The sequence below is a fragment of the Passer montanus genome, unplaced genomic scaffold (assembly GCF_014805655.1).
Source record: "Passer montanus isolate IOZ18808 unplaced genomic scaffold, ASM1480565v1 scaffold87, whole genome shotgun sequence".
Taxonomy (NCBI): Eukaryota; Metazoa; Chordata; class Aves; order Passeriformes; family Passeridae; genus Passer; species Passer montanus.
The window spans coordinates 786,065-807,206 of NW_024374034.1; the positions used below are offsets into that span (position 1 = coordinate 786,065).

The following is a 21,142-nucleotide window of genomic DNA, read 5'->3' on the forward strand; positions in this document are numbered from 1 at the left end:
ATACAAACAGGTTACTCTTTCGTCATAATAAGCCACAATTTGTCAAGATGCAAAGAAAAGTCTATATTGTTTTTTAAAGAGATTTGAAAAGCAGTGCATCTCCTTTGCCAAAATACACATTGAAGATGTTGCTCTGTTCAGATAAAAGGATTCTGGGATACAAATTATCAGTACTCAGCCTAATGTGACAGATCTGAATGAGTGCCAGCTGAGAAATGCAGTGCAAGGCACCAGACCAGATGCATTTTATTATTGCTGTTATTATTACTGACGACTCCTTAGAGATGTGGAATTCTTGTTTGTTGGGGGTGGGGAGGATTTCCTTGTTTCTCCCCTGCATGTTTCACTTATGCTACTTTTCTAATGCCTCTAGTGTCTGGAAGAATGAGGACAAATTCCTTGTCTTCATGGGAGCTTATACCATGATAGAATTAATGATTCCATAAACCAGGTCTGTGCATTCATTAAACTCCCTGGGGCAGCTGAAGAAACCAACCACTGACCTACTCCACTTCAGGCTGACTGGGCTACTTGTAGCTTCTCCTTTTCACAGCTGCAGTTGTCAAGTGTACCACAGAGCAATAAAAAGGCCATGACAGATTTAACTATAATACTTCTTTTTAGCGGAGGGGCATATTTTAAACACCTGATGGACTTGAAATCTGCCATCTGGATCCTTCGATCTAATTTCAGAGAAAAAGCAATGATTTTCTGGCCCTCCAAGGATAAATTCAGAGCAAACGACACCTTTTTATATCCCTACAATAATTTAACTTCAATAAAATAACTTTTTAAAGGGGAAAAACTGAATATGCATCAAAGCATCTGTATAATTTCAGCCAGTGTACAGCCTCACAGTTCCACTCTATAACATGGAAAAGCCTTTTTGAACCACAGTTCTTCCACGAGAATTGACATTTATCAAAATTGTTGGTCAAGATACATATTTTTGTACTCCAGTGCTTCCAAAATCTGTCACTTGAACAGATACTGTCTGAACACTTTTGCAAAAATTTATTGTCTTCAAATTGACATCTGTACTCTGAATCATTTAACAGGATGCTATTCTTACAGATAATGAAAAAGAGTGTAAGATACAAATAGAAAATATGCATTCAGGCAAGAATATCTCTATTTTTTCAATTACAGTTTTAGTAAGTAAAAATTGGTACAGACTTATATATAAGTGTGTTTGTTTGTGGACAATCCTGTGTGGACAGGATTTCTGTTTGTTTGTTTTACCATGTAGGTAATAAACTATTCCGTTTTCTTAAGGTTACCACTTTTATCAGCCTGTGCCTTCACCATAATGCCCAATTACACTTCTGTTACACAAACTATATATAATTCCAGAATTATACTTATGTGTAATTCAAGATCACACTGACCCTCTCTACCATTACACTTATAACACAAATAACCTTATTTGAGCTGCTTTTCCACATTATTTTCAAAGTCAATGGAGAGCAATAGGAACTTCTGTTGTTCTATTTTCAATTCATCCAGCCTCTTTAGTACATTGTAATGAGATGGATCACACTTCCAGAAGCAGCAAATTCTCTCCTTTACCAAAAGCAGAGTCTGGAGAGACACTTCCCAGACAGTGTCTGTACTGTAAATAGCTGAATTTGAAGGGAAGAATCCAACCTCACAGCCCATGATAATGGAGATTATAAGAATAAGAAGACATACAACTAAATGTGTGATCACATCTTAATTCCAATTTAGCAATGAAATCAAACTTGCAATCTGCACCCGTGAGATGATGCAGAAAAAGAAAAATCAAACCTCATCTGTCTCCATTTTGGCAAAGTTTCCCTCTGTATTCTTGCTAAATAAACAAAACACAATGTAACAATCCTCTTTGGTCACTAGTATTTTAGTGGATTTCATAATTATTTTTTTTCTCAGTGTTGAAACAGTTGAGCATCTCCATTCATTCCAGCACACCCCAGACTCTGAGGTGGTCCCTGCAAAGCAGGTCTGAGGATGAAGTACACAACCAAGTCCTTTTTATCCCAGTGTCTTTTCCTTCCATTCCCCTGTTCTCACAACAATTTCATTATTCAGTCATCCACCATAGGTAGGAAGCGTTTACACTTATGAGTAAAAAAAGGGAAGGAGATTGCGAATATTTTAAGCAATCTAAACTGGGCTTTAGCCAATATTGTTGGCACATGAGTGAACCTCCTCCAGGGCAAATATGTACCAAGGTATTTTATCAAGCAGCTCTAAGTGAAGTCCCTTTACTCCAGGTTATTAACCAACTATGAATCAGAGAGGAGGTATTTATTTCCTGTCTTGCAATATCCTAAAGAAGTCAGTAATCAAAAACTCAGCAGGTATGTAAAGAGATGTAGAACTAACTCTGTGTTTCCAAAGAGACTACATCATCTCCAACTCTTCCGTTAGAGTGAACTGAGACCATTCCTGCTTCTCAAGCTACAAGCAGCATGTTGTATTTGCCTCCACAAAGACGAAAGGTAAAGTCTTCTAATCAGAACAGAAAATGAAGGGATGGCCGCGAGTAACTCACAAAAAAATTCATCAGCTTAGTCCTCAATGCTATTAAAGGAAACACTTCACAAGCACACTTCCAAGAATTTAACACCACATTTGGGTAGAAAACAATTAAATTTACACACATTTACAGGCTGAAAACCTCTTACTTAATAGCGTAATGCCAGAGTGAAACAAAAGTTCCATTTCAAATTAAAGCACTGATCAACATTTAGCCATCTACATACACTAAGGAGTGAAACACCTAAAAGGAAGATGAAGTCCATTAACAGACATTTGCAGATATGACAGGAATAGCAGATGTCCTGTCCCATTTTCCAGTCCCATTCCAAACAGAATACTTGCTAGTATATTACTGCTATACTTTCTCTTTTCCCAGTTAGGTCTTCATCCTGTTCTGGCAGGTCCAGACTCTCACGCTTTTTGGAACCATGTGGTTAACAGGAGCATTAATCTAGGAAGAAACCAGCTCTAGCTAGATTTTGCATAACAGAACATGGTGTTGTGGTAGAAACCAACCAAAAAGGCTTCTCCAAAAATCTGACAGATCTACACACCTCTTTGCAAATAATGTCATTTGTCTCCAGCTTACACAGAGCAAAACGCTGCATTCTTCAAACATAATTAACTTTTGGTTTTTGTCAGGTTGCATTCAAACAGTGTCTTGGGAAGTTGCATACTACAAAGCCAGCTATAAGGCAGTAGTGTTATAAAAGCCTTTCTGAAGAGAGACAGATAATTAAGTAGTTCCTGCACCTAAATATTTCCATAACCAACAAATATCAGCTTCCTACACAAAACTTGAACACCGCATCCAGCAAAGCCTGTCAGAGGAGTATTTCTGTGCTTAAGTGCCACTGATGAAATATCCAGGTATTCAGGATGCAGAGAGAAAACTTCATGGTTATGTTAACCACAGAAAAACAGGACTAGCAAAACATTTTGTAAATAATTAGTGCCTCCTGTATTCTGTTTATCCATTAACAAAGGGAAAGTACATGGTCTGTGTGCATGCTTCTCTTCATAATTTTAAGTTCTGAAGCCTAAGTGACCCATCTTGAACTTAATTTTTTGCTGGTCACTGAGAAAAGTTACAATTTATTTAAACAGGTATTTAAAACACAATAACAATTTTCTTTGGCTTCTCTCTTTCTTCCTTTCTTTCTTGGAATAAACACTACAAAAATCCAGTTTAAGAACAGCACAAATAACACTAATTATTCATTTAGACACACAAAAAATTTCAATATCTCTGCTTGTTACTTCCACTACAAATCCTATTAGTTATATTCTATTGCCCTTCCTGTAAAATTGACACACCAGATGTTCTACTTCAAGATAAGCATACTGGAAAATTTGCCTTTTACTCTGTCAACCTTTCAATCTGTTCTGTCAAATGCATGAAGCAAGGCTTCACTGTGAACCAGAAAAGACTCCAAATAACAGCTCTGACAATAAATTATGAAATTCTGGTCTGCAGTCAGATATTGGAAGTGATCAGATGCAAATGACCCCTATTCTGACACCGGGAGCCTGCACAGCCTGTTAACACCAACATGCAGAGGACACTGCCACTGTCAAATGCCTTGCCCCTGCCACCTTCTTCTCAAATGAAAACTTGAAATGTAAAACAGTATCAACAAAATTCACCAAACTGATTTATTCTTGGGGTAAATATAAACTACAGTTACCCACAATTCTTCAGAACAGCACAGCAAAACATTACTTGTTCTGTTTCCTAAGGAAAAAAATTTCTGTGAGCAGCATGCACATATCCCTACGAATGCTAGTTACTCAACTCCTCCTTTTTTACTTTCATGGAGGCTAAGCCACTTTTTAATTAAGTTTAATGGAGACAGTGAGGTTTCAGAGAGAAGGTCATTCCTACAAATACCATGAAAAAAGCAAGCCAGGTGAGAAGATTCCATAGGTGTCCAAAGGCTGAATCTCCAGTAGGTTAAATGTTATTAGACAACAGAAACACCACTTCCAAATGCTCTAAGCACAAGAAAAATTTGAACTGGAAAAATATAGAAAAAGACTGAAAATTTTTTGTCAACTGGTTATGAAACTATTTGCTTAAATGATTATTAGCAGAGATGAGTACTGGTAATTATTTACACACACAATACCAAAACCTAAACATTTTCTGGAAAATGGTAACATCATTTAAAAGGACAACAATTTTGTTGCTCTCAGGATGTTGTGATGTATTTATTCACCATTCCACAGCACTGAGCTTGCCCATAACTTTTGTCTGTGTTTAGATGGAAAATGTAGTGCATTAGGACTATTCCAACCTCTACTCACAGGCTGTGACTGGAACATAGCAGCATAACTTATGCCTTCTTATTCTTTTACACACTTCAAGCCCTCTCATTTCAACCAATTTAACAGCTTTAAGTGTGATGGGGGAAATCTTGTGGTTGTTAATTATCTGAGGGGTTGTGGGATTATATGTACCATTTTACTGCAGACAATTTTAAAGATGCTATTTCTGTGCTATGGAAAAATAACCTCTTTAATGCTTTTCTGCTCTTTTTACTGGCTTTTGTCACAACATTTCATAAACTCTGTTCCCATAGCTCTCCTGACATCAACAATGATTCTGATGCACAAACAAGGAAGCAATCAAAGAGCTATTTTAATTTTAGCTCTATTCAAACCAAAAGAAAATTCAACATTTTCCAGATGCTAAGAGAAATGTGTTTGCTAACAGTAGCAAGCCATTGACATTTTAGATCTCTAGCAGGATATTGCTACCCTGAGCAAGCAAACAAAAAAACCCTCTAATATATAGAAGCAGTCCATGACCTTTCAGTCCTCAGGTTACAGTTTCACAAGTTAAAACAAGTTCAAGACACCATGAAAAAACATTATGTAGGAAAAAACACAAAATCAAGGCTGCTGTTCAATAAAACAAATTCAAAATTATTCCTAGAAAAGACTGGAAGCTAAATACACAATGCAGAAAGAAACTTATTCTCTTGTCATTAAGTCCTCTATTCAATTAGCACTTATTGGAGTAATTAAATACTGGGAAAGGATGCCAGGCTAATTGTTAGATTATAATAATTACACAGCTTTGCTGTGCTACAGCTGATCAAAATAAGATGTGGTCACATGCACTTGGCTAAAGCCTCTCTGCAATCATTAGGCTTCCATGGGAAATTTATTACTATAATAAGGCAAACTTATTTCTAGTTCATTATCAATCAGGCAGAGAAACTTATTATTTGTACCCTTCCTTCTACTCTCCCACCCACTCTGCCGGAACAAGCATCCCAAAAGGTTGCGCCCTGGTCTCTGCCTGGTCTGGCTCCCTTCCACCATAATTACACAGCTGAGGAGAATCAGGATCCTGCACTTGAAAGAGTTCATCAGACTTCAGATCACTGTTTCACAACCGGCTGTAAGCAACTATCACATTTCTTAAAAGAGGCAGGTGATCTCCCTGCATTTCACTTCACAGGCGTCTGTGGGAGATCAACCTTCCCCTTTTAATCTTGCTATGTTCCTCCGATCAGGGAGATTTTTCACATTACTTGTGTGGGTCCTAAAGCAAAAATCAGAAAGAAAGGAGCTGCATTAGGATGGACTTCATGAGAAAAAGACCAGGTTTATGTGGCTTGTCTCCCTGCAGAATCTCCTGCCTCTACCCCTCCTTGCCAGCCAACAGTACAAGAGAGACATTGTGCCTTCCTGATATAAGGCTAGGGTATTTTTGTTAAAGAACAGTGTTCTCATCAGCTACCATTGTACCTGGTACTTCATGCTGCCTGTTTAATAGAGAAAAACAAGCAATTTACTCTAGGGACTCAACCATGGGAAAAAACATGAAACAAATAAGTTTGACCTAGCATTCGGGTTTTTAAAGAAAGCAACTTGTTAAGCGGTAACTCAGAAAAATCATAGAATGTTCAGAACTAAAGAAATACAACAAAAAAAATCAAATTTGTGAAAAACATTTTTATTCTGTGCTGATTAAAAAACTAGACCTTTTGAAACATCAGAAGCTCCTACTTCTACATCAGCAATTGATCTGGAAACTTCCTAGATAAGCCATGTTTACGACACTGGTAAAATAACTGATCAAGCTTCACTTTCTTGAATTTCATTTTTCACATAGTATTAAAGTTTATGGATATGCTGCAGGTGACCACTTACAAACTTTTAATTCTCTTAATTTCCAGAACCAAGAAGCCTTCTCAAAACCAGTATGATAAAAGTCATTATGCTTCTGGATGAAAAAAAAAAAAAAAATCTATTTTTTTCTATTTAATAAGGCCTGATTTTAAAAACTTCCTAAAGTGCCTTGGCTGAAATATGTTTACAAAATAAAGAAAGCCTACATCCAGGAGTCTTCTTTTAGAATCATGACAAAAAAAGACTGCAAAACACTGGAGGAAAGGAGTAGGTTTTAATGAGAAAAGGAAATGTTCTATTTAAAATGTAAAAGTTCTTTGAATTACATATCTTCTGTTAATTCCATTAACCTGAGAGACCTGGAATACCTTTTTTTTTCTGATTCTATTAACAAAAATTCCTGTAGCATCATAATGGTTAACAGTGACAATTAATTTAAAGTAGAGAAACATATTTTATTTATTTTCATGATTTACAAGCTCTTTAAAAGAAATAAATTTTACAGAAACGTGTTTACCCCACTTATGGTTAATAATTTCCCCTTATGCTCATAACTATGTTTGTAGAGTTGGGTCCTGTATTGACTTTTTAGAGCTAGCACTGCAGAAATATATATGTTTGATGATAGCACAAACATTAAAAAATAGAAACTAATTGCTTTTCCATGAGGAAGAGAATTAACAAATCAACATTTATTTCCCATCTATAAGTCTGAGTATTCCAGAGATTCTCAAGTACTGCAGCAGCCTCACCCACTTCACATTATTCTGCATCTCCTAATCAAAAAGCTGGACATTCTTCATGCAATTTATTAAAACTGTTTCCTCAGACTCTGCTTTTGTAAAATTCCATCAAAGTTGGAACACATGACTTTCATCTGGTCTCTATGAATTTCTATTTTGCTGCAACTTGTGAAGAACTCATTGCATCTGGGGGGCAACAACAGTCATGTTATTCATGATAATGGGGTGCAACATCACAGCACTGCTCTCAAGGCGGTCAAACTCTCATTCCCCAGCTGTCCCAACTCTGATAGCTTTAAACCCCCTGTTTGTTTATTTATTTTCCACTGCAGTGGGTATTTAACTTGCAAAGATGGATGAAGAGAGAAGGGAGGCGAAGGTAAAAAAGCTACTGTGCTGTCAGATGTACAGGACAAACTTCAGTGCTGAAGCCTAGTAACATTGGCTGAAAGGTATCACACCCAACAAGATGTTAAAAGCAGCCCAAGATTTTTGTTTGGAGCCTCTAACCACACCTTACCCAATCCAAAATACCTTAAAGCTAGTCTCTTTGTTAAACTGATTTATGGACACAAGCTCATCACTTGTGTTCACATTAGTACTACTCTGGAGTTCACCAGCAACATTTATCCCACTTTATCTGAGGTAGAATGAGAAGATCTGGTAATTACTGCTCACATATTTTTAAATGTCGTCATCAATATCCTGCACACGTGACTCTACATTTGTCTGCTTTAAGCACTAACAACATACAAGATGTCAGCTTCATCTTTTATTCCATGATTTTGCTTGAAAATACAAAACTTATCTCAGCCACCCCTTGCCTACACCAGAAAAATCGTGGTTTGCTGATTCATTTGTTTACATACCTTTCTTAGAAAAGCCAACAAGTTTTATCTAAGCTCTGCTGTGCTGACCCATAGTCTACTATCAGTCACATTTAGGAGAAAATAAGAGTTTAAATTATTTTTAAAAAACAACCACCCCCCCCCCCAAAAAAACCCACAAAAACAAAAACAAACAAACAAACAAAAAAAAACCAAAACCAACCAACCAAACAAAAACAAAAATAAAACAAAACAAAACAAAACAAAACAAAAACACAAAAAAACCCCACAAAAAAAAAAAAAACCCACAAAAAAACCCAAACCCCACATATAGGAATACAGGAATACTACCAAAGTGTCTGAACTGGACTCTAGCAACATGTGTTGACCATGTGTCTAACCCAGAAGACAGAGTCTATCAGCCTTGATGGAATGTGATTCTGCGAGTGGCATTTGCTAACCCTGCCTGAGGCATGTGCTGACATCTGTTAATGGATATGGAGAACAGTGCCCTATCTGCAGAAAGGTCTTGCTTCTCACACTCACAAAATGAAAGAAAAGAACATTTGCCCAAACAAGCATGTTGACCTGCACACTGAATAATTGAGATAAAAGGCAGTCAGCTTCCACAAGGAAGTATATGTACTGCAAGTCAGCTTCACAAATTTTCTTTCTCACTAATATATAAAAAGCAGAGTCATGGTTAACTTTTATAAACTGAAATCTCCATCTCTTTCATAGTGCCAGGGGAAAAAAAAACTGCAGCAATTTCTGCCAGTCAAAATATATGGGCAGTATTTGAGAAGAAACATACATTTTGATAAAACTTCCTGTCTATTGCACATACCCCACTGGCTGTAGTACAGAAATGCTTTTTTCTGACATTAAGTTATAGCTGTTTATTATTAATCTTGCAATCTGTAAACAAAATTAATTTTAAAATATTTTGTGATCAAATTAGAATTTGGTGACTCAGATGCCCTAATAACTTGCAACTTGCAAAATCTACTATTTAATTTCCCAATATGGAAGTGCAAAATGAAACTAACCCTTGAGGTGTTTCACAGCATTTTTATGTTTAATAAACTGTGTATATTTTAACAAGCTCTGGTCATAATCCCCATCCTTCATCTAAAGTGAATGAATCCAGACATAATATAAAATAGCAGGAGCAAAATATAGAGGAGAAAAAAAATCCTGAAACATCACAGACCTCCACAATCAGACCCAGGAACATATGATATTTAGTATGAAACCACAGCTTGCTATTAACTTGAATAAACTATACAGTCAAATACGTTATCAAAAGTAATTTGCATTTATTGACATAAAACCCAAGTTAGAATAGCTAATAAGTACATAAAATTATTAGCAAACAATTTGCTGTCCAGAAAGTGCGCTTCAATCAATGAACTTTTATTTGCTGTATAATTGTCTTCTGTCTATTTAAGAGATCCATCGGGAAAGTATATTCTTTCCTGACATGGAAACGGCACTTTAGAGAAAGTTCTATAGAGAAATATAGTAGTTAAACCTTGTTCCTTTTACCTTTCGATATTAGTCTCTCTCTCTAGTTTGCTGAGCAAACTAGCAAAGGAACAACTGGAGTTTCCAATTACAGACTGCAGGATCACCAAGTGGCACAACTGTTATTAATGGTAGAACTTTTTTCTTTTCCTTCTTATAATTTCTTCTAAAGACAGTATATGGACTATAAAATTTTCCATCAGGCTTACTCTTGGTACATACTGTCTCTGAATAATAGGACTTAAAACAATTTTTCACCTAGAGACATTTATCTTTGTACATCATATGGACAAGATAGGTCCTGATCTTCATCAGTTTCTCTGTTTACAAATATGATCTGAAAAGCTTTTCACCATACAATGCCACCTGATCTTTAAAAACACCCAAGAAATTGCAAAGATTATGATCTAATGTGCAACAATTTTTTTTAACTGAATAAGACTGACAAACCATGGAATTCAATGCAGACCATATTGTTCCTCCCCTCCCTTTTCAAATTATGAAGCTCCCACGGTTCCTGTTAAGGAGTTTTGGGATTCTTATTCTTTCAAGAGTGACAGAAACAATATTTCAATATGTATCAGTAAAGACTGAGTTGATAAAATGTGCAAAACCTGCTCATATGCTTTTTTGTATATGTGTAAGTTACTGACATAGGAGAAAAAAAAAAAGCACTAGTCTCAGATCAATCAGACTTTTCAGAGAGGCAAAACAGAAGCTATTTTCTTAATTTCCCTGTTGCATTCTTCTTAAAACTGTTTCAAAATTATTCAAATGAATTCTAATCTTCAATCTGTAGTGAAATCGCCTCATTCACAACTGAATTATGATCTTGTCTGCCTGAAACATTGCAACTATTTTTCAAATCACAAACAGGATTAGGCTAAAAAGCAGAGAGTATCACAGAAGAATCAAACTGAAGTTTTCTTTTCCTGCACCCCTCTTTTTCATGCTATTTATTGTAAAAGCACCAGGAGGCAGGTGTGAAGAAGAGAGTGCACAGGTATGGCAAAACCCATTCCTTTTTACTGGGAAGCCTTTACTTCTTCCTTATATGTTAAAAATTAATTACTGTGCATACAAACTATTTCTTCCTTTCATTCTTACTCTAAAGTACTAGTTCATCATTAAAGAAATACATACCCTAAAACGCAAGAATTAACTGTTCATAGCTCAATCTGATAGTTGGGGCATAAACACATAATCTGGTGCTAAATAGCATCAGATGGAACTTAGACCACTTGTGCAGGCAAAATACCAGCTAGAGCACATCAATGTAAGAAGTTAAGAGAGCAGTCATGCTGGGCCAGAGAACCCCACATCTAGACCAACAAAGCTCTCCCAACACTGGCCAACAGAAAATATCAACACTACATTAAATAAGTCATATGTCCTTAGCATAGTCATACAATAGTCATCTTTTGCATAATCAGAGGTTTGGCTTCTTCGAGCTTAACAAGAATGATGGAATTTTTTTCATCAGTTGGTCTGAATATCTTGAAGATCAGTAAACTACAGTCAGTGAATACTTGAGTGGTACAGCTTGGCTGCCAAACAGAAAAGTATCTGCTCCTGTGCATTTCTGGGCCTGGGACAATTTCTAGCAGACATTCAAATCGTACTATACTTCTCAGAGTAAAGAAAGTAAACTGTGACGGTGCATTGTTGAAGAGCAACTGGTAATCATTGCTCAAATGATTAACATTTGAATATTTTCACCTTTGCTACCTGCAACAGTCAGAGGCAAGAGTTTTCCTCCTGAATCCCTCAAAGATAAGATTCCTTTTTGAAGAGAAATTTACTCATTAGAGAAAATGCAAATCTTGTTTTGCATTATCCCAAACCATCCAGATCACTACTTTAACCAAAATAAACAGCTCATGTAAAAGAATATATTAAAATCTCTGTTCAAATGCATCTCAGCAGATCTCCAGAAAGTCTTCCATATAAAAAAAAAAACTCCTAGACAATGAAGCAGTTTTCTACTGTCTGCAATATAGGAAGCAAAGTGCAAAGTAGCTAAGGATTAACTGAAACTGAATTCAGACCTCAAGATTTGTCCTTTCTTCTTGTACATTCTGACTCACAACAAAAGCGCAACTAAAAAATCCTGTACCATATTTCAAAGACATCTTAGACTTTCATACTGTCCAACTCATCCTGTGGTTTTAAGGATGCACATTTCATAATCCATTTCTTTAGGAAAGAACTCCTCTTTTGTTCAAACTTTCTCTTTAACAGTACTCTATTTAAGGTTCTTGAGAGGTTATCTATGCCCAAAGACGTATTACAAGAATGCTTATTGTGAATCAAACATAACCCAACTTGGTTTCCACCTGCTTTTTCCACCACATGGCAAGAAACATGCAGAGAACCCCAATTCCTTCCCTCAAAAAAAAAAAAAAAAAAAAAAAAAAATCTTCTAAATTATGTCTTCCATGCTCCCAGGAGCCAGGCAATTGAAATCCTTGGAGTTCAGCAAACTTGCAAACAACATGCTGCAGATGGCGGTCATTTTCTTTTGTTTCCTAACTGTTTCCTTCATAGATTAAGTGGCAAAAAAAAAATTAATTATTTTTTACACTAAAGATGTAAAATTAAATAAAAATCACTATTTTAAATACATTATAAAAAGTTTTAATTTACTAAGACTCTAACTTAAGTATAATAATGCATCTCTCTGCATTAGCTTTTACATCAAAGAAACAAAGCAGCCTGAACCTTTGAAATCCTTTTAAATAAGGTTACCTGTTCCTTGAACTATAAAAATAAATAAGCCAACACAAAAACTACTGCCTTTTGGTAAACCTCTATACTGGTTCTGATGAGTTGTTGAAACAAGTTAACTGCTTTTTTTGCCATTTGAGTAATTTTGCCTTTGTTTATAAACTAGTTCTGCTAATTATCAAGCATTCTACTGCATTTTTATCAAGCTTTTTACTGCATTTTCCCCCTTATTCACATCGTGGCATTTTTTAACTCTGGCATTTGAATGCCCTTAAATATATGCTATGAGACCTTTTTAAGGCTACAAAATGGTCTGAGTAACAACACATTAAAATTTATTTTTCATTTAAATCATGGCTAAGACTGATGTAAAAAAAAATCCTGACACAGTAACTCCAAAGTTCCTAAAAGGTTACAGACACGACTATTAAGGCCCTCTATTCAAATAAGCTGCTCTGTTCAAGAGAGCAATTAAGCTGATGCTTTAGAATTAAGCACACATAAAGCCAAAGGACTTAGGTAGATTGTTAAATACTTTCTTGAAATGAGGCCTAACTGTACAGAAGGCACTCAACTAAGCAGTGTATCTGCATGGGCTAAATGTAAGATTTTTCATTATTGTGCTGATGTCAGAGGAAAACTACCCCAGCCAAAGAAGAATGTGTGAACACTGCATTTTTTTATATGAAACATGATAAAGAAGAACTTCATACTGAGAATTATTAACTAGCAATATTATTACAGTAATTCCTCTTATGCCTTTCCATTAATTACTCTTATCTCCAGGAAACTGAACTACAGATATATTAGTGCTCAATACTTGAGTCTTAATCCACAGAGGATAAAGGGTTAAAAAGCTTTTACTTTAATGAGTGGGCACCTTTTATAGCACAAAAAAAAATTCTTACTGGGATTAACATTTTAAATATGGTTCTTTGGTCCATTAGAAGGTCATGGCATTACCAGTACTATCTCCACACTAAGCAAGATAACAAATGACCTGAGACTTTATCAATACACTATGATTGATCTTTACCACTAATCTGAATATAGGTGGCAGCACAACTCCTGTGTGTTTAAACATTAAAGCTTAATTCACTTCAGCCATGTAATTTTCTCACTTTTATAGGCTGAGGTGATGTCCTTGATTAAATACTCTGACAGCACAGTACTAAAAACACTACTGGCTCTGCTGGTTAGTAGCAGCTGTGTATGCTTATGCTGTGAAGAAACACAGTCTACTCAAATGACTGTTCTGGTAACACATGGGGTATGGAATATCCTCTCTCGTTAATGCACTACAAATGGGTAAATTTGTGTCTACAATTCCATGGTATACATTTGGAACTAAAATTTTATTTACTGCCTAGGCTGGTAAGCCTTCTCTTTTGAGAAAGAATTCTTGCCTTCCTGAATCAAGTAACATAAATAAGCATGAACACAACCTAGCACTTCAATAGAAGAGAAGAGGGTCTTAATGACAACAGGTGGAGTAAAACAGGTATTACTCAAATACTTGTTGATAGGAGTCAAGAGTGCTTAAGGCCATCTGATGCTTAGGGCCACAGGAGAAATCAGCAGAGACCTAACCTAGCTAATTGTCTGCCTTGATTGTGATGGTTCTGACTAGAAGAATAATCAGCTCTCAGCAGCCCTTAGGCAAAAATGCCAACTGAGGTCTTTTTTTTTTTCCTGTCTGATGATGGTGCACTGCAGAATGAATGCCAGATCACATCATTAAACTACTCTTCCAAATATTAAAGTTTCCTATATGAACAAAACCAATAATTCCTGTTGTAATTAGCTTGAACATTCTCCTTCTTTCATGTTGAGGCTGCATTCATACAAGCTAAAAAAATGCTGATCTCCAGTTTTTCTTGGCTATGGAGAACCAGTCACACTTTACGACTGAAAAAGAAGAACTGTATCACTTCAGGAGTCCTGGACCATCAAAAGGCTATCTAAGGCTTAATTAAATTATTAAGAGTTGGCTGCATATAACACAAAAAATAATTTGAATTCTTTTTTACTGTTGTTTTGAATGATTCTATCTAAATATGTCCATCCATAATAAAACACCTACTTTCCTTTCTCTAACTGCATTATCTCTATCTTTTTTTCAGTACATGATTTACATTCTCAGTCATCAGGAAAACTTAAAGCCAGATATATTCAAAACAAATTTTGTACTATATTTTCTCATAGTGCTCTCTTCTGTATTATGCAATTTTGGTTTTTGACTACAATAATTTTACCCTTCCATTAGTGCTGCTGTAAAAAAATGAGAATATTCATTTGAATGCAAAGTAATATGTATTGACAATTATATTCCCAGGCTAGTAATTTTAAGATCCACATTTAACCGCTATTTTTGCACCCTGGTACATTAGCTGATTTAATAAACTCTAGAACAGTTAAGCATATCACACACAAAGAGCTTAAAAGCAAAGGAACAAAGGAGCTCAAAACAGCTTTTCATAATGATCTAACTATGACACAGAAGGAAAACCTTAAGAGCAGCTTTCAGTACTTCAATTATGCAAGAAGATCCAGGCATACCTCCATAGAGCTGACTGAAAAGTGGATCAAAAGCATGTCTGCAAAACAATTATCTACAATGTGATACTGGCCATTTCATAAGGGAAAGCAAAGTCTGAAACAACTGATCTTTCATGTCCTGCCTTTAAGAATGTCCATGTTAATAAAATCAAATACCTCACTAAGTCATAAACGTCTGAACAGCAAAAAAAATTAAAATTAATAGTCACTAAGTACATTTGACACCTGAAGGTAATTACATGTATGGGAATCCTGACAGGAGTGATTTCTCCTGTTCCCATTTTCAACTATTTGTCTTCTGGAATGTTCACTGAAAGAATATATCAAACTGTCTATTAAAAGGACAACCAAAATATGCAATAAACACATCCATATTCTAGCCTCTGACCCTTGAAAGCCAGCACATTTTTTACATTCTTCTAGTCAGGATAAATAAGAATCATCTAGCTGCGCGTATCTCTGCCCAGACCCGCTTGCATGGCTCATGAGTCTGGTCCAGGGGGAGATGTGCAGAACCCTTACATTTGCAGCTGTCAAGAGTGCTGCCGGAAATCATTTAACCAAAGAAGGAATGGGTAAATGTGTGAAAGAGTTTACTGCAGACCTAGGTTATAGGTCCTAGATGTGTCAGGAGACCATATGTCTTTGCTAAATAGAAATTTTCTTGAAACAGCAACTGTCCCCAGCTTTCAAAATTCTGCACAAGCACCAAAAGAGAAAAAAGGGTATTTTTTCCCAACCCGAACTCCCTCCAGCTGTCTTTCCTCAACATTGTAGTTGGGGCTCAAAGTATTCTAGAAACAAAACCTTTTTCAGATGGCTCAGTGTGAGCTGCTCATTTCATCAAGACTTCTAATGAACTGTAAAACCAATATTTTGGTCCAATTAACACTGGCATTCCAGCTCCCACAATATAGGACAACCCTGACTTACTGAAGCAGAACCTCTGGTCTTGACTCTTCAGTGTGTAGGTTTCTCCTGTATAATTTCATTTTGCTAGCAGGATTTTCGGTACATTTTTAATGTATATATACACACATGCACCTTCTACACCTTACCTTGGGGTAAATAAATATATATTTACATCTATTACTCCAAGTACTCTTGTGATATGAAATTCAGTAAGAAACTCAACAATACTGTAATTAGAACTAATAGATAATTAAATAAACTTTTTTTCACTTATTAACCCTGAGATGCCTGCTGGTTTACATTGATGTGACTAATAGCAGAAGTCAAGGGCATTGTCTGTGCTCCTAAAAAACATGGTCACTGCCACAATGTGAGCTAGCCTTGCGGAGCCAGATCTTGCTCCTCTGTTTATCACCTCAATCCCAGTTTCCAGAGAGGTACTAGTGGACCTGTTAGGCAAAACTGTTTGTAGCCATCTGCTGAACTCCAAAAATTGGTCTCTGGGCTAAAGTCTTTCTCTGGCCCCCAAAAACAGTGTTCAATATTAGGAGTGCACAGCAACACTACAGACAGCAGAGGAGCAAGCTGCTCTCAGAACTGCGATATACCCAGGCAAGGTTTGCCTGAACAAGTAGAGCATGAAGCTGCACTACTTTCAAGGTTTGTAGTATTCAATGTCTGTTTCAGCTGAGAGACACATCCCAGACCTTTCAGTACCAATTAAGACTGCAGAAAATGTAAACATCCTCTTGCTACAAATATTAAAAGTCTCACTGTAAACAAATGTTCCTATGAGCTTAACCAAACCACTGATGACCCATAAGTAGTCTCATACAAGGGTCAGTGCAGAAGAGTTTCCTTACTCACTGACTTATTACAGCTTGAGGAAACAACATGGGTTTTTCCACTCTAAGTCCCCCTTGTCAGTAAGGCTTAGATTTACATCACCAATAAATGTTCAGCAGAGATGATTTGGATTGCGCCGGCTGGGTTACATCCAGTATCTAAAAACTCTCACATTTTTGTTTACAGCCTGTCTGACAGATTTTGCAGATCCACATCAAACAGATTCATTGACAGTAGAATAACTGTGCTGAGTTCTTCACTATTTGCAGTGAAGGGCTGTAAGATATAATGTTCTCAACCTTAGGATAGAGACAATAGCTCTACACTCTTGTCTGTTTTGGTCTAAAGTTCAGACAAATCAAAGCTGTTATTTTCCATCCAGATGACATTCTCCAGAGCAGGACTCTTTTGATTTAAACACAACTTTTACACAGAAGGAAAGGTAAGCAACAGCAGACAACTTTTAAGGATTTGCCTCTCTAACTTACCAACCGGAAAAATGAACAGAAGTCTTTCACTACACCTAGAGACTTGTCAGCAGGATCTTGAGTACCCAGAGGATTGCATCGCTAAGCCACTTAGTACCTGACTAGGTATTATTCTGAGATAGACCCATTAGTTGATGAGCACCAAGTGTCACAGTACAATGATAGGATTGCTACCACATGGGCTCCCTGTAGCCCTGTTTTCTCCTAAAAACCCCCTAATTTCTGCATAATGCTGGCATAAAGACAAAGAAGCTCATCAAGGCATTTTGAGTTACTGGAAAAGAAGAATGCATTAATAAATACATCAAGTTAGATCCTACTCTGATTATCCACATTACTTCCTCGTCTGATATGACTGACAACAAAAAGGCAGGTAGACAGCTTCCAGGAGAGAAGACATAGCACCAAGTGGTAGAGAAAAGAACTGAAAAAATATGGTCCAATGTTAGCCACATCACAAACTTCCTGTGTGCAGTCCTACCTTGGGTTTTCTCTGGTAAAAACAGCAGTATATCACTGCTGTGGGAAAATAACCACAGATGACTGAGCCATTTGAACACCATGAGGACACATAAATATCCAATGAGGAAGATGAGAGGAGCAGTACATCCAACTTTCAGATTTATCTGCCATTCCTACAATTTCAACACTCAGTTTTGTTTTCTGCAATGCAATTTTAACAGCTGCACAGATAGGAGACTTGCCAACATCAGAGTAGTTTCTGCCACCTGAACTTCACCCAAATCTCTTCATACAGGCAGAAGATATAGCGGCTCTCCATAGGACTATTTCCTTGCTGAAGCAGTCACCACAGGCATCAGCTGGGAAAAGCTAGCTGTAGTCTGTAGGATGAATAAATGTGTAAGCGTTATTGGTGTTCAACTAACTTCTGGGTTTGAACAAGAGAAACTCTTTTAACTCTTTTAATTGAATTAATATTTTCTAAAATTTAGATCTCCTTTTTATATGCTGAAATAACTGTTTCACCTTTTGTAATTGTTGCCCCTAAAACTATTCAATGAACTGAACACGACTTTATGGATATCTTTAGTCCATCTGAATCTAAGTTTTAATTATGATTTTAATGCAAACAAGAACAGCTAAAAAATACAACTCTGTGAAGCAATTTGATTTTCTGCCTCTCTTAATAAAGACTAAACAGACATTTCAGAAGCAAACATAATACAAGTCAGCTCCATTCACAAGAGGCAGTAGACCCCTCATTCAAATGGAGAATGAGGGAGAATATGAGAAACAACAAACTAGTGTTTGGGATGCATATTAGTGTGTGACCATAATACATAAAAGGAGAAATGAGAAGATGGAGCATAAGATTATGTTAACAAAGGACTAGAACTTGGTGTCACAGAGATCAGTTTCATCTGGGCAAGGGCTCAGAGGTCAAAAAGAGCCCAAAGCATCCTCCCCCTCCTCTTTCTCCACACTGTGTTTCACGCCAGAAGTGGTTCCTGGGGCTTACCTCTGCCCCAGCTGCCTTCCTGCTTCACGGCTAGGGACCCCTGCAGAGGGCAGCAGCCCTCTCTTCCATTTCTCTCTTCCATTCCCTCCATATTCTAGATTGTGGATTTAGCTCAGTGTCTGGGATCCAGCCGGCAGAATGGCACTGCTTGGTGGGCAGGAAGAATGACAGGAGAATCCTTGCTGTCTCCCTTGACCGTATCAGGTCTCAAGGACATGCTTGCCAAATGCATGTCACCAGGCATATGCAGCACCTGGAAGCTCACACTATAAACCTGGCTGGAAGAATTTTGTCCCCCTTTAAACTACTTTATTACTATTATTTTATTTTGTTTTTAATAACAGCATAATGTTTTCTTTAGGTACTTTACAGACCTGCTGCCACAGAGTAAAGTCTCAAGTGTGCACGATGATGAAATGCCTCAGGGAGCTAGTTTGCAGTACAGGAGGTAACATCAGCTTTGTAATTTAATTCCCAGTGCATTTCACACATTTGAGAATTAGAAATCAAACTAAGTTACGGAGAGTAAGTTTCATCAAGTTGTGAAGAGAAAAAAGAAAAGGACAGTGAAGTCCATGCCAGAGAGGAAATGCATCAGAGGTAGGTGACAACTGTCAGTGAAGGAATATACTGGAATTTACTCTCAGTGGATACTTTTATAGCATCAGCTGCCAAAGGTCAATGAGTGCACCTGTGTACCTTACAAGTCAAGCAAATGGGACAAGGCAGAGAGGAACAGTAACTGCCCTGCATCCAACAGCACTGACATAATCTGAAGAAGTGATTCTGACATTCTTTTCTGAGTGATTTCATATCCCAATCTTTTAAGTTGCCATCTTAGTTGCAACTTGCGAAGAAATGTTCCAGGGACATTTAGGAAACACAGCTGGACATTAAGAATGTGAAATTATCAGAGAGCATGCATTCCCAAATTCCTAAACATGTATAATACACCAGCAAGACCTTCTAGATTTCTTTTTCTCCATATTTACTACACTTGTAACAGAATACTGTTCCTTTATTCTTGCTATAAACTGCATCTCAGCCACACATGAAATGCAATAGAGCCCAAGGTCTGGCATGACTGGCTTGCCAAGTCAATGTAACAGAACTACATCCAATAAGAAATTACAGCTAGGCGTGGCCATTTTCTGCCAATCAGTCAAGATAGGGACCTTTTCCTACCTTCATTTAACTTTTTGCCTGTTACAAAGTAAAAAGAGTGATTTATAAAGAACTCAGAGTGTATCTGCTTTCTGACTTTCTGACTTAGCACTTGCTTTGTACATATTGATGAGGAAAACCTGAAACTGAATCAAAGAAGGCCCTCCTGTTCACAAAGAAAAAAAGTTGTGAATTCCATCCATTTTTTGCCATACCTTCTACTACTGCAAGCTGATTATTTTTGCTCATAGAAGTATGCAAACTATCCCTAAGTGCAAAATGGATACAGCACAAATAGATTTAGTAACATCACATAGATATGTTGTATGAATAATGAGGTTCAGTTGCAGCCTGTCACACAGAAAGCATATCAGCATAACTGATTTTTTGAAAAGATGACTGAGTAAGATATAATTCAGGAAATTATAAAAGATGCAAAAGAGAACATCTATCCTTGATATAACATTCCTTTGCATTTTTAATACACTATTTGGGGAAACAGTAATTGAAGTTATATAGATTCACAGTCTTCTTACAATTAACTCTGATCACATAAAATGAAAAACTGGGAGCTTCTCGCCCACATAATCTTTATTCTCAGCTAAGTCCAACTACTTATAAAAAGAGATAGTTTGTTGGTACAGAACACTCCAGAAAAAGCAGCATATCCACCTGAATATCTTCAGTTTTTAAAAATCCAGTAATCTAGATTCTCCAGAGCTATTTGGAAACTCAGACAAGTCAGACAAGTCATTACTCAAAATGAAAATGGTAAGCAATTGTATCATTCTGAACAATTCACAGCTTGTGAACAATGGACAGTAATTCATTCTCAGTCAAGAATATAGTCTTCATACATAGCCACAGGTAGTATTTTCCTCTGACTAGCCATTCAAGCTGTTCAGTAGAATTGGGTGACTACCGTCATCCCTGAACTACCTAGGGTAAGAGGCAAGCAAATACTACGGGTAATAGAAAAGTCTGCGTAACGTACCATGGATATTTTACTTCAATATATTCACTTGGGTTCACAAAGCTAGATACTCATTAGCACAGTTTTGCCAGCTCTACATTAGCCCCAGAGGCTCTCAGCAGACACTGTATCAATCTGTCAGGTCTCAGACACATTAGATAAACTTGAAAGCAGGACAAGTGTCTCTTTCCCAGCTTTTAGCCCTTTGGTAGCTCATGGGTTTTAAGTAC

At 36.8% G+C, this 21,142-nt stretch overlaps 1 protein-coding gene across 3 annotated transcripts in view; it reads right to left on the reverse strand.

Annotated features, from left to right (window-relative positions):
* Positions 1 to 21,142, reverse strand: part of EFNA5 (ephrin A5) — a 208,047-nt gene that overhangs the window by 39,745 nt on the left and 147,160 nt on the right. The window lies entirely within an intron of this gene.